This window comes from Symphodus melops (assembly GCF_947650265.1).
Source record: "Symphodus melops genome assembly, chromosome: 7".
Lineage (NCBI taxonomy): Eukaryota > Metazoa > Chordata > Actinopteri > Labriformes > Labridae > Symphodus > Symphodus melops.
The window spans coordinates 19,970,800-19,993,433 of record NC_136697.1 but is presented as its reverse complement, the minus strand read 5'-3'; the positions used below and the strand labels follow the sequence as shown (position 1 = coordinate 19,993,433).

At 44.3% G+C, this 22,634-nt stretch overlaps 1 protein-coding gene across 5 annotated transcripts in view; it reads right to left on the bottom strand.

The window, feature by feature from the left end:
* Window positions 1-22,634, bottom strand: part of mib1 (MIB E3 ubiquitin protein ligase 1) — a 52,647-nt gene that overhangs the window by 12,205 nt on the left and 17,808 nt on the right. The gene's annotated exons all lie outside the window — the stretch shown is intronic.

Below are 22,634 nucleotides of genomic sequence, written 5' to 3'. Positions count from 1 at the left end.
GATGGAGAAAAAAAGGGGGGGGGGATGTATTGTTTGAAGAGTGCTGTCTAAAAGAGGTGGTCCAGAGTGGTGAAAGAAGCGAGTCAGTTCTGTGCCACTGAAGGTCATTTAGAGGATGTGTGCCACAGAGACGTGGCTGCAAAGGATACTGTACAAGAGGAGGGCTACGAAGCAGTCAGTGTCACTGAGGGGGAGAGAGGGAGGCACACAGTTCATGGAAGGAGAGCTCTGTTTGACCAGTAAGAGGAAGCTGCACACATGTCTGTTATAAGTATTAAATCCAGAGATTGGAAAAAAAAAAAAAAAAAAAAGAAGAGAAAAAAAGTTGGACATCGAGTACTGCAGTTGTCATTTTAAGAAATCGATTTAGTTTACCACCCTTCATCCTACTAAGTCAACTTTTCTTCACAGCACGACTGCTTAAGTTTAATGTTTGAACTTATCCATTATCTCATTGCCCACAACCCCCTTCCTCTCCTCTTCCTCGACTTGCTTTAGTCCCTGGGCACACATCCAGGCATATGGTATATGAGAACACTGAAATGAGACTCATCCCCTATTAAGTGTTATGGCCAATCGAGAAAATGTGATGAGAAACAAAGGCTGCAAACGCGTATCGTCAATTTGTGCAAATACTTGGAAACATAAAGCGGGACCCTTAAAAGCCATGTATTAGCGAAGCCTTCTTGTATCCTGTCTGTAGTTAGGTACACAATGTACCTTCAAGGAGCATTAAAGCAGCCAATGCTGAAGGGAAACGTCTGACCTTGAGTAACCCTGAACAATCATGCAGGGCATATCTTTGAACTGCGACAAAAAAAAAGCTGATTTAACTCTGACTTTGATACGGCTGAGCGGCCGGGTGGTGAACACAGGAGCGTTTACGCACACGGCACTAAAGTAAATAAGGGTACAGGGGAGGAAATAGGCTCGAGCACAGAGCAGGAAGGCCACAGCCCACACAATCAATGAAAACGGTTAACTACTAAAAAAAAAGAAAAAAAAAAAAGAAAGAAATGCAAACCAAAACGCTGGCAGGCTTTCAGACTGAAGGTAATCAGGGTGGCTGGTTCCCTGCGGGTTTTTTCCTAAACCTATAGCTCGTCTCCATCCTTTTGGAGTAATGAAAGAGAGCATCATCAGCACACCCTCTTGAGGAAGCAGAGAGAGAGAGAGAGAGAGAGGGGCAGGGAGGAGGGGAGGAAGCAGGCAGTCAGCACCTCTGTACGGACAAGAGATCCAGCGCTGGTGTACTGCTGCAGTGATGAACAGCGCAGCACACTGATCCCAGGCTCCCTTGCTCTCTCTCTCTCTCTCTCTCTACCTCTCATCGCGCAGAGGCTTACTTACACACACACACACATACACCTGCATTGCTTGCAGCTATCTTCAACCACTTAATGCAGAGAAGCACTGCTTAAAATGTGATAGCAACCGCACCCATTCTCCCTAATCTCACATTCATAATGTGTCGTCTTTGTTACAAGGAATTATTTGCTTGCGTACTGTAGATTTTCCATCTCAGGGGGGACTTTTGAGTAATTTCATCCATGGCGCTCCCACTGGGAAAGAGTTGAGACTTAAACAAGCAAATTATTCTAGAAAAGACCTTGCTACATCAAATTCTCGCCTGAAGCTTCAACAGTAAACTCATCCCCGGTGGTTAAACGGAGCACTCGTTTAGCTGCCTTTCAAGTTAGGCCTGAAAGACAATACAGGAATGCTGTTTTTTTTCTTTTTTTCTTCTTTCCTTAACGACAACAATTCACAAGAATCAGGGGCAATTGTTTCACATGGAGCCTTTGTTCTATTTCTTCCTCCCATTGGTGCAATATACAAGGTTTGAGCAATCCGGATTGGCTGGAAACATCTCCTATATGTAGAGCGACCGGCCAATAAATGCACCGGCTGCTACTATAGGGGCAGGCTGCTAACTTCGACAGTCAGAAGCAAACATTTGAGCAGTGGGCAGGTGTTTGCTGGTGTAGGGAGCCCCTCCAAAAAAAAAAAAAAAAAAAAAAAAGTCTTGATTGACAGACTCCCTGCCACGCTGGGCGAAATGGGCAGACATTAATATTAATGCCCCATACTGGCAATGCTGCATTGCAGTTAAGCTATTTGCTGTTAAGGCAGAAAAAAAGAGTTAATTAGGAAGGAAGGTAAAAATACTAGTTTTTTTTATTCATTTGATTGTTAAGTGATGTTAACAGTGACCGAGGGGGGGATGACAGAAACTGCGTTGTGTGTAAAAAAAAAAAAAAAGAAAACAGTGAGTGTAACCCAGCTGACCTAAGAGTTCACATCTCAGGATTTGAGAAGTGGGCTGATAGTTTGGGTGAAGTGAGGATCACCCCGCTGCAGCCGAACCAGAAAAACGGATGCTATGGTGGGTTTAAATGCAGGAGGACGTGCAGCTGAGGAGAGAGGAAAGGTAGAGGAGAGGTAGAAGGGGAGACGTGATGGAACTGGGTCACCCTGTGAGAGATCTCAAGATTCCCTCAGGAGAGCTGCACAGGGGCCTGTTGTCTCGGGCTGCAATTTGTCATTGACCAGGACGCTCTCTGACATCCCCAGCGTGGTGTGTATCACTGTTTGTCATTGTATGGAAGACGCAGGAAGTGTAAGGAGTGTGTGTGTGTGTGTGTTTGAGTGTATGGGTCGACAGGGCCCTTCTGCCGCCCTCGCCTAGCTGACAGCCATCTGTGTGGTGGTCAGTGGACGTTATTACAACAGGAAGTGAGTCTGGAGACAATAACTTGGGCAGGACAGGGCAAAAATGGGAACAGTCAACATCCAGTCTGAGATTAATGGCTGTGCACAAACATATGGTTACTCTTGATGTAGGAGACGTGTTTGGCATACTGTCTTCCATTAGCGAAGGCTTTGAGCTCAAAACTCTGCATCAGAAATTAGTCGCCAAAAGGAGCCACCTGCCTCAGGAATCCAAAAAAAGAAAAAAAAAAATTGATATTGAAAATGATCAGTCTGGAGCCCTCGACTCAAAGGAACAGGTTCTTTGTATTTATCCACATTTTTAGTTATTAAAGTTCATTTTTGACATTAAATATAATCCAAAAGCGAGGTCCTCAAAACGACCTCTACCACAGCTTTCAACCATTTCTTCGTCTTAATCAATAGATGGGGATACATTTGTTTTTTTCCCCCACAGCATCATTGAGTAGGCATGAAAAAAAAATGCTTGTAAGAAAAACTTGAAGTTGTCCTGAAAGAAAATGCATTTGATTGTTAGGCTATTTTAAAAAGACACATTCTGCAGATAAAATGACAAGTTGAAAGTCTTTAGAAAAATACAACAAATAAATAAATAAATAAATAAATAAAAGGTGGCTGTTGATAATCTTTTGTCCAAAACGGCGTAAGCTTTTCTGCCTTCTTGAAACTGAGCTGGTCAAAGTGTTTCTGTTCCTGCCTCTCTTCCCCCCGACACAGAGTCCTTACTGGATCTGGAGCCTTACAAGATGAGACAACTTCAGACGATACATGAGGTGTCAGCTCGGACGGGACAGGATCAATACTTTCAGGTCCTTTGAAATAGTGAACCTTGTACCCAGCAAATCATTCACAAAAGCAACCTGCTAACTCCAGATTGAACCCCCCCACCCCCCACCATTACCGCTTTTCCTCTCCGCACAGGGAGGCGCCCTTCTATCTCTGACGTTTGTACAGCACCCTAAGTTAGTGTCAGCTGGGACAGGAAGAGTCATAAAACTGTTCAGGATTTTTACTGATCTTATTGATTGAGATTCTTGACCAAGGTGTCTTTTTTTTTTTTTTTAATAAAAAGGTATAATAAAATGACGTTGGCTGTGACAAATAAATCCGTCTTTAATCCCCATGCACACCATGTGAACTTCTGATCCGTCTCTACCCCTGCAGGAGCAATTAGTTCTCAGTTCACTTTTGCAGACTGTCCTATCAGCTGCTGGCCGTCCTGCTGCGGACCGAGTAAATAAACACAGGTAGCGTCCGGGCCAGCAGTGCAGCAGAGAGCCGAGGACGAGAACCTCACTGCCTCCCCTCGATAAAAAAAAAAAAAAAAAAAAAGGCTTTCATTACCATGCCGTGAAGAGAATAATTTCCCCCTACAATGTGACCTTCCCCTGCCTGCCTGTACCTGAGGCCCCTGAGTGAGCAGGCTTTTATTAAGAACTATTTGCATAAACCGGGAAGAGGGAAGACGGGTAAAGGGGTGCATTTCTATGATGTTTTGGTTATCGCTATAGCTATTGCCTGTGCCTTGAAGGTTGTTTAGGAGACGCCAGGTGCATTTCAAACATCTCAAGTACATTTGTCCGTCCGTTTAGGAATAAGGTGGGGGCCAATAAAGGCTTAGCTTTAATTAGCCCTAAATCACCTGGTATTATCGGGCGTCCTGATTCATAGCAATTTATGAAGAAGGAGGCAGAAAGACGGTAAGAGAAGCCCAATGGCGCGTTAATGTCCCATTGGTTCGAGATGACCCAATTATTTTTCCCATGCTACTCTTCCTTTGCACTTTATTCTCCTCAGCACCTTGAAAAACCTCATTCTCATTTCGGCACTGGCCGTAATAGTCATAATATACATCCCTTTTAAGACAAAAAAAAAAAAGCAGAGGATGACATCAAACATAAAGCAAGGACATGCCGATTATACTAGACTAAAGAGACACTTAAATCATACATACTGTATGGAACAAATGCTCTATGGCATCATTACCTGGAAAACAACCAGGAAGTGAAAGAATAACACTTTTTGCACTGGCCTGGGTATACCATAGGTTGTTCATTTATTTGAGTCATTTGGTGATGCATATATAATATTAATACAAGAGAATTAAAATTCACCTACTGTTTAGCTTTGACTCACATGTACTCCTGCGACTGACATTAAGGAGTGATTACTTTTCAGCAACGTGAAAATAAACCTGAAAGGTGACAAAACCCCTCACGACAGGATTTGTTAATCACATTTTGAAACAGGTGGAGTTGACGTACGACAGGAGAGAGACAGGACACGAAAATTGCAGATCGGATCACACGTCACCCAAAGACACAAACAGACGAAGAGTACGGCTGTCATCGTGTGAGCGCGCCACGCTCGCCGACTTTGGTTTCATTTTCAGTCAGTTCACGTCAAACAAGCCGCTAACATGGCAAACAAAAAACATCATCTCCGACCCTTTGGCCTGCTCACTCCCTTTTCTCTCCAAACAGCCCTGTGGAACACGTTACAGATCACTGCTCCCTCTAACAGAAGCGCTTCAAAGCCCGAGTGTTAAACGGAAATTAAATTATTAATAACAAGGCTCACTTATGTGTACAATTTCTAACCTTTAAAAAAAAACAACTTTGACAAATCAATACATGTCCATTGCTGTTATTGTATGAGTATTTTAAAAAAAATATGTGCATGGTGTACTTGTGTGTATCGTAATAAGCTGAGCTCAAAGTGAATGGCCTCTGTAACGGCTAATATGGGATAGAGAGAGAGAGAGAGTTAGAGAGAGAGAGAAATCTAGGCTTCGAAACGCCGCTGAAAAAACTCAGAGGTTATAATTTATGTTTCACGTGTGTTGTTGTACTAAGGAGACGTTACAGCAACAATATATGCAGCACATCTGTGAAGACTTCAGGACTCAGACTTCATTACACACAGTATGTAAGCGGTTTCATATGTAACATTGGTGAGGTTTAAAGCAAAGTTATGGGCTGCAGGTAGTTAAGACATTTTCAGAAGTTGTTTTTTCCTGATGGCGCTTCCTACGTGAGTGGACTTCAACACTGTGCTCTAATCTCCACTTTGTTCGATAACCTCGTTGCCTCAGGCGTCACTTTAATATGTACATATTTTTCCAACTTGCTAGGTCATCAGCAGTCTTTGTGTTGAGTCACAATTTCTTTGTCTTTTAAATCATTTTCACATTTTTAGGTGTGAGTTCAACAACCAAGCAGCATCTTAATGACCTCCTTCCTGTGAAACAGATCGATCCATTCTAACGTACTCTTCCATCGTGATAAGATACTCGCCATTTTATGATTATAAAGTTTATTTGAAACCTTATTACTGTACGTACTCTGGCCTGAAATGAACTGCAAGTTCTTCTGCACAGAGTGAGGTGCAAAGCGGTAAATAGAAGCGAAGGATTGACTCTGGCTTTTGCAGAGCGGTGGACAACTCAGCCGTGCTGAAGGTCCTTCGATCGACAGCCGCTCTGCAGAATGCCACACTGTCACCAAACGGGCAGACAAGTCTGAGAGGCTCCCATGATCTACGCTCTCACTGCAAATCTACCACTTTAAATCACCCCCCCCCACTCCACGGCCTGCCTCCCACAAACCCCTCACACTCGCCCTCCCCATGAAACGCTCATCTCTGTACGTGGTGACCTGCGAGGGGGGGGGGGGGGGGGGGGTCCCTTTACACACAGACGACCAGCAAGTAACTGTGGTGGCCCCTGAAACGCGACAGACAAAACGATAACACGCCATCGAAATTCTCTTCCACAGTAATTGGCAGGACAGATCCAAAGAGAGACAAAGACGCTGCCATGCTGCGGCTGATGAGTCGGACTTTTTTCAGCGCGTACGCTTCGAGGCACACATGCGGAAGGAGGCGCTGTGGCTGAAAGAGCGATTTGGTAATTAAAATCTATTGTTTGCAGTGGAAAATAATAGGGATCAAAAGGGCCTCGTTTCAGCTCCTGAGACAACAGGCCATATGCCCCAGTGCAGCACACAAACATGTCTAACAGCCAACGTGCTCATGGAGCTGGTATGAATGTGCCATACATTAAATAGATAAGGCTCTATAGAAAGTTGACTGTATCCACACATATTTCTGATTCATCAGATACTGTGCAATGATGGTTTTTCCGCCAGCAATTCTCCCACACAAGTGACTCTACCTTATCCCAAAAGAAATGTGCCGAATGCTTTTCACAAAGAAACGTCTGTGCTCTGGTCGATTTTTGTTTTTTACAGTATTCCTTTCATGTTTAGACTTAACCATCCACGCACAAGCACAAACACGAGCCTACCTGACGACACAAACAAAAACAAATCCTTATCCCCTTGACCCGTCATACCGCATTTACTTCAGTGTCCGCACAGGTTACCAAGGTAACCTGGTCTGCATTATTTAAGAGCTAAGCTTGGTTTTGAAGTGAACATCGGGCTGACAGTGTCCCTCAGGGTACGTTAGGGCCACTAAAACCTTTTACAGCTGACCACAAAAATTGGTAAGGACACTAAATATTATTTCTGACCATTACCCTTCAAGAAGTGAACTAATAGTGTTAATAAAAAGGAGTCCATGTACAAATGATTTGCAAAATGTCTTGAGAAAATCTAGTGTATGGTAGACTTCCTTAAATATGTTTTCACTCGTGCTGCAGCTTATGACAAAATCTATGTAAAAATCTCACAATAACTGAATATAAAAATGACTAAAAAGCAGCAAAAAAATAAAATAATAATTAAAAAAAAAAATATATATATATATATATATATATATATAAATAAATAAATATACACATTTGCTTCATGTGTTTACTTCAAAATAAAAGTGACTCTGTACATCTACTAAAAGTAATAGAATCAGGTATGGGATCAAGCTATAATCTCGATCCTGTAATATGAGTCCTTCTGACGTGTATACATACATCATTATTACACTGATATAAAAGCAAGCTCTGTGAAGTCCAAAATAGGAAAATAAAAAAGTGATAACAATACCCAGTCACACAAGGTGACCAGCTTATAAAAGATGTACTCAGGGACAGGATTTTGTGAGTTTTGTGTTGTGTGAAATCATATTTACGGCGGGGTTTACGCTGATGTTTCACTTGAGCTCACCAGCTGAACATAATGCTCTGTGTTTCAGTAATAGTGCCATTTCTGATGCTGAAGTAACATCAAACGCAAAAGCAAAATCTATTACTTATCCCAGTACATCAAGTTAATAGATAAACCACATTTGATTTTAAATGGTGGAAAAAAAATATTAAAGATGCCTGACAGCTGGGCGGTGGAAGTATATCACCTTGCTCTGTCATATTTATTATCTGCATTGCTGAGGCACTTAAAGTGCCACAAATAAATCCTGCTCTTTCTAGGTTGGGCTAGTGAGAAAGAAAGCATACTATCAGTGATTATAGTGGCTTCACAATGCAAGCTTTTCTCTTTGCATGCTATAGTCACTTTCCCAAAAGCTCTTTATGTCCTTGAGTCCCTTCAGGAAGGGATGTAGCCCTCCCTCCCTCCAACCATCCCTTGATCCTTCGTTTCCCTCTTCCCCCTCCATCCATCCATCCTCTCCTCCCTCTGCTACCCCCACCCCCTCCCTCTCCCAACATGTGCTATAGCAACATAGCAGCCAGGACTCAATGTTTCAGTATGCCACAGGACAGACAGAGCATTACAGCATGGGTGAGCTTATCTATTGGCTCGGAGCCACCGTTGGCCCAGCCCTAGGAGGAAGTGTAGGCGTTCTGATTGGTCACAGGGGGATTGGGGCTTGTATCAGCTTGTCCTCTGGCTGATCTGTTGGACTGGTCCCAGCTCAGACAGAGGTGGACATTGGGAGGGCTTCTAGGATTGGGTGACTTTTTTTTTTTTCTTCTATTAAGTCACAGTGCATGCTGCAGCAAACTGGTGCCCTGGCTCCCTGAGTGGACCAGCGGCTGTGCTACATCTTTAATGAGAACACAGTCAAAAGTGAGTAATTCAACTGGAACGCGCTACAGCAACATAATGCAGAGTTTAAATGAACACCTGAAGATAATATCAGATCATACTAAGGGAGACATATGTAATTACAAGCAATAAATCAGCAGCATCAAACTGATTTCTGGAAAGTACGAGGAGTATGTTACGGTAATTGTCCAACACGAGGATATTACCTCCCACTGTGGGCTCAAAGAACCCACTAGGTGCAGTTCTCCTGGTTTTCCAAGTGTTACTTTGACGTATCTCTGCGATGAGTTATCTTTTAATGAATTACAGAAGGGAACCTGTGCACGCTCATTCCCTTGACCAAGTTTATCGCCTCCACCATCCCGCTATCAGGAGTTATCGTATATTACTCTGTAAACACGGCGATATTACACACGCGGTAGATAAACACACAAACACTAAAAGCCAAATGACTACGGCTAAGAGACATCCCTCCTCAATTTTGACCCCGTAAAAAAAAAGAAAAAAAAGAAAAAAGATCCTCGTATCATCGTGTACTGTGTGAACGAGTGTGTAGGTGGCGCGTCGCTGCGTCTGAGCATATGGTGACGAGGAAACGCTCATACATTGTCCTCAGCAGGAACAAACACCTTTCCTGTCACCTCTCCTATATTTTATGGATAGGATTGCTGGCTGGTGTACCTGGCTGTCCTCGCATGTTAAGGTAACTTCCAAAATCAATCATAAATGTCTAAGTCATGCTAAGCCATCGATTTCCAGGAGTGTACTGTAATGGTGGGTGTTTGTGTGCGTGCCCCCCCCCTCAGTAAAACGGTCTTGCACATGCACACACCCCCTGCAGTGCATGGGTATTCTTCCAATTGTGAGTCACTTAACGGTAACATGTGGCACGTTTTTACGGCACAGTAAAAGATCAGAGACGAGGCAAGGCAGAGGAGCGTCCCCTGCAGTGAGGCTGGAGGGAACAATGGGCTGCCGGATCAGAGAGCCCTGACTGCCACTGGCTTCCCCCCTTACAGCATGCAGGTAGGCCGGCCCATTCATAAATCACTTTTATTCCTCCAAGCGCTCAACAGCCTCACCTCTTCAAATGATGCACTGTGTAAAGGGATGAGGAGAGAGGGAGGGGTGGGATGGGATGTGGGGGAGGGAGCGGAGAGAAACTGATGAGACAGACGGAGTAAGTGCGAGGAAGAGCCAGAGCTGATGGAGATTTACTGAAAAAGCACAAACTGGACTCATTAGAAAAAAAAAGCTCTAATCTCTCTATGATGTTGACTGGTGCACAGAAAGGAGGAATTAAGATGAGCTGAAAAGAGCGGCATGCATGTTTGATGCTGGAAAAAAAACAAAAACCCATCTTCAGTCAAGTTTATAAGTTAACCAGAATTCCCAGTAGCACAAATTTGTCTTTCACTGTGAAATAAATCTGATGAGTTTTGATTTTATGAAAAATACAAGACTGCTTATCAGAAGAAAGCAGTGTCTCATTAAAGGGGACATATCATGAAAATCCACAGACAGTGTTTTTGAACATTTTTTTGGGTAACCAGAGTGTCTATTGACCCACAAAGTTGAGGGGTCCTCATTGCATTTAAAGAGACACACACACACCAAAACGGAGCGTTCTGAGAGATTCTACAGGGTCACAAACTTCCTCTTGGCTTGATTAGGCTTGATTCATGTTATTTGGACCAAAGCACAGCACTGATGTTTCATTTAGATCACAGAGGATTGTTTGAAAAGGTGAAAAAAAAAAGAAAAAGTGTAATACGTCCTCTTTAAGTCAAAAACAAAAAAGGAACATAGCTAATTAGATTCATCCCCTCAAGTCAATATTAAGTAGAGGCACCTACAGTATATAAACTAGATGTATACATTGCTTTTTGCACCAACTTGCCAGACTCTGTTGCGCTGCTCTGTCACAAGCTGTAAATGGCCTACAGCAGAGAATCGTCGTCACTGCACAGTGCTGCCACCAACACATCTGATGTTGGGTGTCTGTCAGTTTGCACCGTTTGAATATCAGCAAACACAACCAAACAGCACTGAGCCATATCCCTAAAAAATGTTGAATAACTTGGTGACTTTGTAAGAAATCTAAAAACTTTCTTCAGCACTGATGATTTGGAAAAAACAATCAGAGAAACCATTTGGAGGATGAAGACTCATGCGATTAATTCTGTTTCCTATTTGTACTCATTTAGATCAATTTGTTGGATTCATTTGGTTTTTCCCCCTTTCCTGTTAAGTGATGCGAATAATCCCAACGACATCTCGTCACAGTTTTTAAATAACAACACGGCAACCATTAGCTTCTCATATTTAAAGTTCCCACTCACGATTCATCATCTGAAGAGGACGGAGCGTCGTAAAAACATGCAAGTAGTTGATGTCAGAACACTTTATTTGGAAGGAGGTATGTTTTAAAGCAGCCCTCGTCTGGAAGAACAACCTATCCCACCCCCTCATTCATTGAAAGAAAGCACATCCATTAGTCGACCCTGTTCTTATTGATCGATTAACTGCTCAGCTAAACATTCAGCCCCTCGCTATTCATCATGGAGGGAAGATGTAAGCTGGGCTGCTGAGTTCCAGGGGCAGATGGGATGTCGGGATGTAATTGAGATTAAACTGGTGGGTTGGGTGGCTGGAACAGGCAGGGTGGAGACCGACTCAGGGGATACACGAAACACACAAGGGCTTTGTCCTTTAAGTTATCGGCCACCAAAACCAAAAACCAAACGATGGGAAAAATGAATACACAATTTGAGGTTGAAAAGAATATGTTTAGAGAGCATGAATAAATACTCTAAACTAAGTTCTACGATGAGAGGAATTAAGGCTCGCTGACAAATTGACCGTTCCCCATTAAGCGAACAAACAAAAGCTATCCAGAGTAATAAACAGGTGGATATTAACTGTTGCCATTTGTGTAGCTGTAATTCTGCACCTTGATTGGCCATGCGAGGTCAAGTTTTGAGCAGACACATTAGCTTGGAATCCATTTTACCTCGCAAATGGTCAATTCTTGTAAGAGCCGTAAAGATAATGTAATCGAAAAGCTATAAATTGTAGTGGCAATACATTAATTAAATTGCACACTTAAATCTATGCAGAATTATCTCCACCATGAAAAAAAAAAAAAAAAAAAAAGGCCAGAGATATAACTGAGAGTGAGGGCGGACTGACTGGGAGCTTGTTAAAAGGCTTATCAAATCAGAGAGCGGTGGATTGCGTGACATTTTTCTGGCTCGTGAAAATACACTTTGACGAATGTTCACGCCGCGTTTGGGGTGTTTGTGAGTTTTTTTCATTTATTTATTTTTTACAATGTCATTCATTACAAGTTCAGCAGTCTGGTTTCCATACGACTACTTTAAAGAGCATATGCAGCAGAGAGACATCCTGGGGGCCTTCTGTGGTTAAGATGCACATGGAGTAAGTAAGAAGACTTGGTTGCTGTCAATGAGGTTTAAGAGGATTGAAGAGGAGAGAGCGAAAAAAGAGGAGGGCGCAGAGGACGTCGCTTCCGTACAGTATAGATGTGCCCCGTGATGAAACCAACTAATTAAACAGATTCTTCAGTGGCCGCGCCTCGGGAAAGCTTGAAAAAGACACTTGAAAATTAATGAGAGCTCAAAAAGGGAGAGAGAAAGCAGACCAAACTTTTCATTGCCTCGGAGGTGAGGCTGCCACTTCTCTGCATTACCAAAAGACGCGTTAATCAATAAATAAACAGAAAGACAATAATGCCATGCTGTCTGACACTTTCCATGTGCCTCCTCACTACACAGTCACCCTTACTCTCTCCAGCATGTGTCGGATATGCAGTTATTCTAAGTATAGAGGTGAGCAGACAGAACCACTACCATAAGCAGAGTGTTCCATCTCTATTTAAAAAGAAGAATGATAGAGACTGGGGGGGGGGGGGGGGGGGGGGGGGGGGGGTCAAAAGTACACACAGAGTGAGGGGGTGGTATCAGAGGAGGCGTTGGAGTTGGTGGTGAAAGGTGTAAAGCAGGGGGGGAGGAAGAGGAGGGGGGGGGGGGAATGGAGAATACTCAAGTGGTAGCACGGGAGACCACTTTATTTGGAGCTACTAAAAATAGCGCGGCAAATGGTAGCAGGGGCTAGCTGGCCTGACGCTCTTCTCCTTCCAGGCCGCTGGAATCGATAGGCAGGGAACAGAAGGGGAGGCTTCCCGGAGCCCGTAGCTAACAGTTGCTTGGAGTGGGGGGTGGGGGGGGATATGGAAGAGAGGGTAGGGGGGTGAGACGAGGAGAGGAGCAGAGTGGAGTGGAGCTGGAACTATTTTTTGCACTGCTTGACTAAATATGGTCAGGGAGGTGGTGAGACAAGACACATGAGCAGCCCGGCAACAGGGGACGAGGCGTGTTTCAAATGCTTGGCTTCCCCCAAAGAGCTAACCGCTTAGCTTAGCCCCTCCACACTGCTGGGCCGGGAAGACTGACCCCTTGTACCTAATTTGCTGCCTACTGTGTTCTTCCTGTGCTCCCTGCCCTTAAAAACTGCAGCAGCCTCTTGTCTTGATCTAATCTCGGAGTAAAAAAAAAAAAAAAAAGGTGGCCCCTCAAGTTGCGCTATCAAGGATGCATAAGCTGCAGTTCACATTCACAAGGGCAAAAAAAAAAAAAGTGTACACAAGTAATACCAAAACACAGCAGAATCCTCCGTCTCCAGTCCCTGACAATAAGCAATCACATTTGGATGGTTCACAAGGGACTATTAAATGTACAGCTGTTTCCCAAACTGCAGGGGCATGTCTTTCTTAAATACCTCCATCACTATTCTGCTCTCAAACATTCAGTAAACTCTGTCTTCCAAGCTGCTGTATAAAGTTCCACTGAATAATAAAAGCGCATTTTAGGAGCAGGATAAAGCTCTGGGGCTGTGTGTGTGTGTGTGTGTGTGTGTGTGTGTGTGTGTGTCGATGGAATAAGAAAGAGGCAGGGTGGGAGGACGGTTGGTACACTTTCTGCCTCCTGCACCGACCAGGGCATCCTCCCAGCTCTCTCCCTCAGAATGCACATGATGGAGAGGAGAGTGCTGCAGATTTTTTTCACCCCTCCTTCCCTTCCCTTCCCTTCCCTTCCCTTCCCTCCTCTCTCTCTCTCTCTCTCTCTCTCTCCCTCCCCACTTTCTTCTCTCCAAACGACAGCTCTTCAAGTCAGCTCTACGTCTTCCTCTTCTAAAGGTATGACTTGTGATTGTGTGGGAATGTTTGTGCATCTGTGTGCATGTGCGTGTGTGTCCGCTCCCCACCCCCCCCCCAAACCCCCTTTTTCCTCCCCTCCCTGACTCTGGCACTCAACCCGCCCACCACCACCCCTCCTCCCCCCAATCATAGAAGCTGATTCAGCGAGTCAGGCGTGCACCCGGCACACACGATGGCTGCAGCAGCTGGAGCGCTCTCTAGGTCATTATGGCTCTCTTCACTACGGGAGGAGGAGGAGGAGGAGAGGAGGGGGACGAGAGGAGGAGCAGCTCAGATAAGAAACTGATCTGACAGGTAATATATGCTCTTCCTTCGCTTTTGGATGGAGTTTATCCTGACGGGCCTTGACATCCTCTGTCCCATCTCTTCCCCTCTCTCTTCCTCGGATGCGATCAGTTATAACCGCATGGTTTGCCTGTGAGTCGCGTAGTCGGAAGGGGGAGTGGACTGTTCTGCAGCAGCAGCAGCAGCAGCAGCAGCAGCAGCAGCAGCAGCAGCAGCAGCGCTGGGACAGAACTTAACCAGAGATCACCTTTGGGCTCTTTTTTCTCTCCCCCCCTCCTACTCTTGTTCCTCTTCTCTTAAAAGAAGGAAAGAAATAAAGGTTTTAGAAAAAAAAAAAGAAAACAGTGTGGAGAGAAGGAGGATGCAGGAGGAGGTGGAGCAGGGATAAGGGAGGCTGGGGAGTTGCTATAGCCCACATGGATTTCAGCCCTGTTTTTTTTTCTTTTTTTTTTCTTCCTTGCACTCTCTTCACTCTATCTCTCTCATCTTGTTCCTTCCTTCTCCCTCCCTCCCTCCCCTCCCTCCCCTCCCTTGTCTTGCTCTCTGTCTCTTTCTCTCTCTCCCTCTCTTTTGTGTTCCTGGCACTGGCCGGACACGCTGCAGCAGCAGCGCTCTTTGGCTCATTAGGCTTCATGGTTGCAGCCCTGCCGCTATCTAATGACGGACTCGTTAACTCAGACCTGCACTGGTGTGGAGAGACATTCCCTTACGCACAATTCGCCCTCTGCGTCCGACACCTTCCACAACATTTTTTTTTCTCCTCACCATTACTAAGGATGCTATAATTACTTGGACTTTTAATGTGTTTTTTCTTTTTTCTTTTTTTTTTAAAAACATATCTTTTTGTGGTCTTACCAAACCACTTTCCAATGTTACCGAGGGGTGGGGGAGGTCACTGCCATTCTTAAATGATGGGAGGTAAGTTTGAGAACGCGGCGCACTTTTAAGCCCAAGGTTGGCTGATTGGAGCAGAAGGATGGAACGTGGCTACCGGAGCCATGACGAAGCATCAGAATAATAAGCAGCGGGCAGGTGGGGAGTTTGAAGAGGGAGGAAAAACTGATTGACAACACAGCTGTAAGAAGTGTATTGACACAGAAGTGCGTGTTGGATGGGGGGGGGGGGTGCAGAAGGGGATGCTGGGCAGCAATAGTTGGCTGAGCAGATGTGTGTCACCAGCTGAACTCGCGGCACTGAGATTAGTAACCCAGTTACTTCTCTCTTGGTGTAGCGCTTTGCTTTAGTCTAGTCGGGGCATGCGGGGCACAGAGTACTGCGGTGTTTAGCCCAAAACCGAAACAGACACAACAATCACACAGCTAATTCACTGGTGCACGTTCACCAAGCTCCATCCTGCTGTGTGTAGGAAGGAATTTCAACCCCCCCCCTCTCTCCCATTTGCTAGCCCTCTCGGGTGGCTGTGACATTTCCTAAACAGGACGTCACACCTTTAGGACTCTGTTCATCCACCAACTGCCCCTTCCACTTCCACCTATGCTCACTCGCTATTCCAAACCCTTCCACTGCAAAATCATGGCAGCACTTTGACCGCTTATTCAGCCCTCTGCCATAAAGTGTCCAAATTTAAACCTAAGCTAGTTTTCCCCCTTTACACTCAATGCCTCCGCACCGAGCCTGCTGGTTTGGTTAGCTTAGCGTGGTTGAAGGCAGTGTCAACTTGTGGAATGTGTTGGTCCGGGGTTAAGATTCATTAGAGACTTGCTGAATAATTCTCACCAACATGCAAATGGTTATTGATCTGTTCCACCCCCCTCCGCAACAGAACGGCTGCAGACAGCTGAGGATCAGGAGAAAAACGCAAGTGACAAAAGATGACCGTAAAAAAACAGTAATCTAGTGAGAAAACAAGGTAGTGGGAGAAAAGAGCAGGGACTGGTAGTGGTGTTGGTGGTGGGTGGGTGGGTGGGGGTTATAGTCAGGACCAATCCACAAGTGCTGAGTGAGCATTAGCGCCTTCATGTGACCTATGGCCTGCCTCTGCGCCTAAAGCCCAAATCCTGCTCACAATAGCTTCCTGTTCCACTTGGATCCCCCTCGTTTTCAAACATCAGCAAGCACTCGGGCTAGCCACTGGGGACGTTGCTGACACAAGAGGGACGGGCGACAGGCAGGAGAGGAGTTCATATTGGTACAAGTGAGAGAGGTAGGAAAGGATATATAAAGCGTCAGGTGAAATAGGAGATGGCGGTGAGGGAGACGACTGAAAGAGAAGTGGGAGGAGAGAAGTGAACGTGTTTAGTATGTCAGCAGGGCCGTTCAGCTTATAGGTGCCCCCCTGCTCCCGGGACACGGCAATGATCATCATACAAGACAAGGTGCACACGGGCTCCTTACACAGTGGACTTTCTATTCAAGGAGAGAACTCCTTCCTTCTTTGCAGCTGTTTTTGTCTAACCCTTAAATCTTCTCAACATGCTTTTTTTTTTTTTTTGGAAAGAGAAAAAAAAAAAAAGACCACCTTCCAACAGCCATCCAAATCCAGGAGCTGTACTCCTCCCCCTCATCCTCCTGGGTTCAACCCGTTGTCTGGAGGACAGCGGGGGTCACTGGGACAGTTGACTATGGTATGGACTGCAAAACTTCTGTTATGTTCAGGGGCGGGGGGACTGGCTGTTCAGCCTTACATGGCAACCAAGAGAAAGCCTCGAGTGTTGAACTGAATTTACACTCAAAGTCACCTTACGGTGCAGACTACCATACTTGGGAGAGAGAACGGAGAGGGAGAAATATCTGCTCATAACTTCCTGACCTTGGCGAAAGGTGAGAACATTTCGTACCTAAGATTACCTCCTTGGTGTACATACTTCTTTATGTACCCATATGAACATATGATAGCTATGGAATGTAAAGAAGTATGTATTCTTGGTGAGGTGTGAATCCTCAATCCAGGGAAAAAAAAAAAAAAAAAGATGTTGAAACAGCAGTGTGTGAGAAATGTTTGTGCCTTTGCAGATTGTTAATATGACTGTGATCATGGTGTGAGAGAAAAGAACAGGAATTAGAACAGAGTAAGAGAAGGGGGGGAGAGAGAGAGAGTATGGATGTGAGTGGTAGGGCTCATACATTAGCTATACTGTCTCTGGGCAGTCTCACTGCAGCAATAACCGCTGTAGGGAACTTACTGCTTTCTCTAACTGGCTGACTTGGCCAATAAAAAAGCTCTCATCCAAGATACACCGCCGATTCATTAGACAATTACGTAAGTTAGCATGAAATGATAGCAATCATGTTTTGAGCTGGATAAGTCAGCGGTGTGTAAAGGGATCTTCTTCATCTACTGATACAAAAGTACGGTAAACAGTGGCAACGTGAACAGGCCCCCACTTTTATTTTGATGCCCTTTTACTGCATTACAGCCCTTGAGATTTAGTCAGCTGTTCATTTAGCACCAACTTTAGCGAGCAGAGTGTGGTATGCTGAAGCTGCTCCTGACCATTAATACTATAATCTTTTTCCAGTGCTTCCACATGGCTCAAGGGGAAAAGAGAGCCAAGCCAGGTGAATTAGACCCAAAAAAACTCGGCCATTGTTTCTTTTTTTCCTTTTTAAACATGCAACTAAAAGAGCAGGACGTAGTTGCTGAGGAGGCAGAATGAAGAAACACTGAGGCTGCTGCTGCTGCTGCTGCTGCTGCCGCACGCTGCCTCTATCCTATTGCTGTTTCATATGGCCTTACGTGTTAACAATCTTGTGTGTTTAACTACGGCTGCCCTCCCTTTATGCTCCTGCCCTTATCCGCACCCCCCCGAGCCCACATCAACCCGGCTGCCCCCGTGCTAGCCCTCCCTTCCCCTGATTCCTGCTCTCATTGTTCACGTTTGCTATGCTTGCCAAATGCTTTGCTGGGCCGCATGGCAGTCAGATTAGACCATCAAAAAGTGACAATGCAGGATCAGAGTCAACTCTGGCCCGTCAGCTGATTCCAATTGTTGACTGCTTTAAACAAAAAAAAAAAAAAAAAGGGCAACAGAATATGGAGAGCAGCACAGAGAGAGAGATGAGGCGAGGGGGGGGGGGTAGTTTGAATGATGATCTATTCATATCAAGCACTTTCACCTATTCTGACCCCCCTTTCTGCCTGTGCTTGGAACATACACGACGCCTGTACCAGTTTTAGTTCAGCTCTGCGTCTCTTTAAAAACCCTCTTTAGACCTAGAGTTAAACTTCAATCTTTTTTTTTTCTTCTGCATTTCGGCTTTAGCTTGTAAAAAAAAAAAAAAAAAAGAAAGAAAGAAATTAAACAAGGAATAAATAGTCGTATTAATACAATTCAATATCCTGTCCATGCATTATCAGAGCTATTTATGGTCTGGTGATCAAATTTGATTATCAGAGGCCTAACAGCATCAAATGCTAATTTAAAACAGTATATTGCAAACAGCAAAACTCGGATGATGCATTAAACTATTAAAGTAAAACAGTAGATTTAACTTAAATAAATTTACCATCCTAACCAACAACACTGTAGAGGCCGCAGGCGGAGCTCTATCTGTTTCCACTGAGTTTCCTCCGCAGTGGAGCAATGACAAAGTGTACATACGCAGCGCTCCTGCCGGACACCTCTGTCAGAAACTGGTTAATATGCCAAGCGTGTGACTGATGAACACTACTCTTGATTGAAATGCACCAGTAAGCTGCTGTGACATGGCTGACATCAGCACTGACAGGTCTCCATCTTTTTACCTGCGTTTACAGACGACGATCAAAAAAAAAATAATATATATTCTTCTCAGTTTAGAAAAAAAAAAAAAAACAGTTTGAAGGCTGTCATCTATTCTTGATATGCGTTTTAAACTCTCTGAAGGCCGAATAAAATGATAAATATTCTTAAATAGATCTATTTCATATTACATGTAGTGGGAAAGAGGCCACTTTAAAACAAGATTATCATCGAAATGAAAAAAGTAGAGCATTTTAAACTGTGAGTTGTTTAGTTTTTGACAGTTTTTGCGTTTTAAACTGTTTAATCAATTCAACTTGGACACCAGGAGACGTTTAGTTTTTTTTAAGCGGGATATTTTCAGCCTGTATGTACTATATTCTGTCTGCCAAGCTCTCTTTTCTGTCAAGACATCAGAGGCTTGTAGGAGTGCTAGGCTTGCACTGCATGTTTCTCCCGGGCCCTCAATAGCATTGACCTGGTGTCTGAGTGACAAACACAGCAGATGCTGACATTATCAAATGCTCAGTGCCTGTCGTCCCCCTTGCTTTTGCCCTGTTATGGCCCGTAGACGAGGTGATTCGCCCCGGCCACCTGACTCTGAGTGACGGAGGGAGAGAGAGAGAGAGAGAGAGAGAGAGACTGTGTGTGTGTGTGTGTACATGTGCAAGCATGAATGTGCATGTGTATGTTACAAATAGACCTGCCTCTGGTGTGCCATATCAAGCTGGCCCTATGCTGACCTCAATCCTGTCTACAAGCAGTACAGTATATCACTCAGCTGTCGCCAGCTACTCTCTGAACCTCATTTTAGCCTGGCACAAGAAGTCAATAATTATAGCAGCTGACTAAAGGAAAAAAAAAAAAACGAGTGCGAATAAAAGGCAGCATAAACGTCACTTAAACGTATCTTGACACCGTTTTGAAAGGCAGCACATGTGCTCGAGATCCAAAATTGTTCGTGATCTAAAGTTTAAACGCTGTGGTGTCGAGGATTAGAAGAAAATACCACGATAAATAACGATTCAGGTCATTGAACAGGTTTACAGAAAAAGGAAATGGTTTTTACACAGGTGCTACCCGGATCATCTTTGGATGAGAAAGAAAAAAAAAAAAGATACAATATTGTACTTGTGCCTGGAAAGAGACTATATAAACTAGATAAAATAATCTGCCTTTAGTCACTGTTCAAACAAATCTGTCCTGACTACAAATCAAGTCTGTGGGACTTAAATGACCGGTTTAAATAAATGTTGTGATGTGACACCCCAGAGTGCTGCTGTATGAACATGAGAGAACTTTGTGAGTGTGTGGTTATGCCTCTGCGTTGAGTCTGTTGGCCATCTCGGTGACCGCGGCGGCCGCATGCTTGCAGCAGGGCCCATCTGTCAGAGGCTGTAATTGCTTCATGACTCCAGGACATTTGACTCAAGTGCTCTGCCACAGATTATTATTATCCTTTTCTCAGGGAACAATTTCTCTCGCTCTCGAGGAGGGGGGGGGCAACATAAAACTTAAAAAAGATAGCAAGGAGGATAAATAGGGTTGCCTGCGAGGCAGCAAAAGGAGAAAGTTAGGTAAGGTTGATCAACTGTGCCTATTTGTTATGGGGCTGTGGGAAATGGAGTGTAGTGTGCTAAATGTACTTGTGTGTCTTGCAGAGTGGGTGAAGGTGAACAATCGGAAGGGAAAGCACAGCAACAATCTTTTTTCACTGGTCATGATGGACATGGTTTGATGATCATTTTTCAGTTTTGATAACATGTTTAAATGTAACATGGCGTCTCCTCTGCAGTTCCGACGGCTGCCTCTCAAACAGTGATTCCACAATGCTTTGCTAAAGCTGGTAAAATGGAACCAAATCACCTCTTGAATGGATTTGGTCCCCTTCAACCAGCTGTAGCTATGCTTTGATGACTACAGGAGCTCCTTCTACTTTGATGTCTTCGACACAAATCGCTGTAACGACAGCAGGATTCTCCTTGATGATGTCTTTCTTTCACCAACAGCATCTGGAGTGTTTATTACCATGTTCCATGTCTTGACTTTTTCATGAATAAAGAAAGCAATCCAAAATTGAAAAAAACCAAAAACTTTTTCTATCCTTTCACTTTCCACACTGAGCGTTACCTCTCTGCCTGCAAACAGAATTGATATTCTGACCGCACTATCAATGGCTGCTTCAAAAATAGCAGGGGAGGGTAGACATGCAGCGTGGGCTATTTCAGAAACACAGCACTCACATGCCTCTGTGAGAATGTGCGGCTGTCTTGCTTAGACACCTCCTTAACTGAGTGACACTGGATGCTAACAGTCAACTACACTGTGGGTGGGGGAAGGCAAGAGAGAGAAAAAAATATATACAGGAGGCGGTTAATGCAGCTTTGCAGGGGTCCAGCGGCACATTAAATAGATCTAAAGAAGGAAGACTAAAAGATAAGTGCAAGAAACTAAAAACTGAGAGAGGGGGAAAAAAAAAAACTTCTTTAAAGACAATACAGCGTGCACACAAACATTACTAAAAACTCTTTAGCCTCTGATCCCTGAAGCCTTCTTGTAGTGAATGTCAGACAAGCTGGGGTAGATGAGAACCAGGCACTCGAGAGGACAGAAGCTGAACGCAGTTACATTCTCACACATTCAGTCCTAACTGCAGAACAGAGGGCAGATCCAAACCCCCTTCACACTGCATCGACTGCCCCACTATTTCTATTATCTCCACCTTGGTGCGTTTGCTTCTTTAGCGGAGACGAGGAATACGTCATATGCTGATCGCTGATGTGGCTCTGCACGAAAACCTCAAATTGACCCGTTCGTCAACTAAACCCGTCAAATCAGACACATCCCTCCATTCCTTGTGACCCTATCAAGTGTTACAGTAACTGATCTGAAAATGTGTTGTGCATTTTCAAACTAACTCTAAATGACTGTCAATTTGCCTTACATACCATTCTTCACGTGCAGCACTTCATTTCAGCTTTATTTTTTTTCTACTGAGTTCATTGTCATGTACCTTTAACTCGAGCTAAATCCTGGTATGTCACTTCCCTTTCTTTCTTTTTTTCCCCCCGCAATAAATGTTTTTTTTCTGATCATTGAAATTCGATTGTTCTTTCTGTGTCTCGTGTATTTTAGATTTTATTTGGATCCATACAATGTTTGGGGTTTTTGTTCAGCATACAGTAAGAGTAACCAGCTACATAAAAAGGTGAAGAAAAAAAAGATCCTAATTCAATTACTGGCAGCCATGAAGAATGTGTGCATATAGCTCTGGTAATGCACCGATTACACTCATTTAACAGATTTGTCTCCGTGGGAACCACAACACTAATTCTATTTGATTGCATTTCGGAGCGAAGTGTGAATAATTACGGAGGCCTGATTCGGCTCAGGTGAGCTAATGATCATACGGAGCGTACCTGTATGTTGCCACATTAAAAGAAAGATGAGCGCTGCTTGAGAAAAGGGGGGGAGGGCAAACATTACAAGGAGGCGACACGTTAAAGGGTACAGACCGCCGCCGCAGGGCTTGTTTGGGGCCCTTTTATGAGTCATGGGCTATTAATCGTATTGTTTACAGTATTGTAGCAGCTACTGGCTTCGAGCAGCCCGGGGGAAAGACACAGAGACGAAGCAGGCTCTCCTCTCGGGCTGGAGCTGCGGTAAACACGGAGAGAGGAAACGCACGCACACACACACACCGTGGATGTCTGAGAAACTCCTTCATCGAAA